We start from the raw sequence: 850 nt of genomic DNA on the forward strand, positions 1-850 counted from the left end.
AATGTAGTGCAGTAAAAATATTAATATTTACTGTTGAAATGTAGAATACGTTAGCATAAAATTGAAAAGAAAATGATCGATGAGCTTAGGAATGATGAAAGCCATCATTTAACTGGATTTGTGTCATTTCTATACCGGCAAGTCATGATCTAGCTATATCCTTCCCACCCTGTCGGTGTCCACTGAAAAAGCAGCAGCGCCCTCTGCTTTTTGTAAAGAGGAGTGAAAAAGCTTACAGCACCTGGTATTCCCAGGCGGTCTCCCATCCAAGTACTGACCAGGCCCGACCCTGCTTAGCTTCCGAGATCAGACGAGATCGGGCGTGTTCAGGGTGGTATGGCCGTAAGCAAATATTGTGCCTACCAAAGGGCCTTTTAAAGATACTATATCACCACGCTTTGCTCTTTCGTCTATACAGGGAGCGCCTGCAGATTTCCAGACACACTCACAGCTTTTAAATGTCAAATCAGAATGTACAAAGTGGCTATAAGGATCACAAATGTAGTGCAGTAAAAATATTAATATTTACTGTTGAAATGTAGAATACGTTAGCATAAAATTGAAAAGAAAAATGATCGATGAGCTTAGGAATGATGAAAGCCATCATTTAACTGGATTTGTGTCATTTCTATACCGGCAAGTCATGATCTAGCTATATCCTTCCCACCCTGTCGGTGTCCACTGAAAAAGCAGCAGCGCCCTCTGCTTTTTGTAAAGAGGAGTGAAAAAGCTTACAGCACCTGGTATTCCCAGGCGGTCTCCCATCCAAGTACTGACCAGGCCCGACCCTGCTTAGCTTCCGAGATCAGACGAGATCGGGCGTGTTCAGGGTGGTATGGCCGTAAGCAAA

At 43.4% G+C, this 850-nt stretch overlaps 2 non-coding genes across 2 annotated transcripts; both read right to left on the minus strand.

Annotated features, from left to right (window-relative positions):
• Positions 1-229: 229 nt before the first annotated feature.
• Positions 230-348, minus strand: LOC129116285 (5S ribosomal RNA). The gene has a single exon (XR_008533479.1). It is a non-coding gene; the product is annotated as a 5S ribosomal RNA (ribosomal RNA).
• A 380-nt stretch (positions 349-728) lies between these two features.
• LOC129116286 (5S ribosomal RNA) lies at positions 729-847 on the minus strand. Its single transcript, XR_008533480.1, has one exon. It is a non-coding gene; the product is annotated as a 5S ribosomal RNA (ribosomal RNA).
• Between the last annotated feature and the right edge of the window lie 3 nt (positions 848-850).

The sequence above is a fragment of the Anoplopoma fimbria genome, unplaced genomic scaffold (genome assembly GCF_027596085.1).
Source record: "Anoplopoma fimbria isolate UVic2021 breed Golden Eagle Sablefish unplaced genomic scaffold, Afim_UVic_2022 Un_contig_8220_pilon_pilon, whole genome shotgun sequence".
In the NCBI taxonomy this organism is placed as follows: domain Eukaryota; kingdom Metazoa; phylum Chordata; class Actinopteri; order Perciformes; family Anoplopomatidae; genus Anoplopoma; species Anoplopoma fimbria.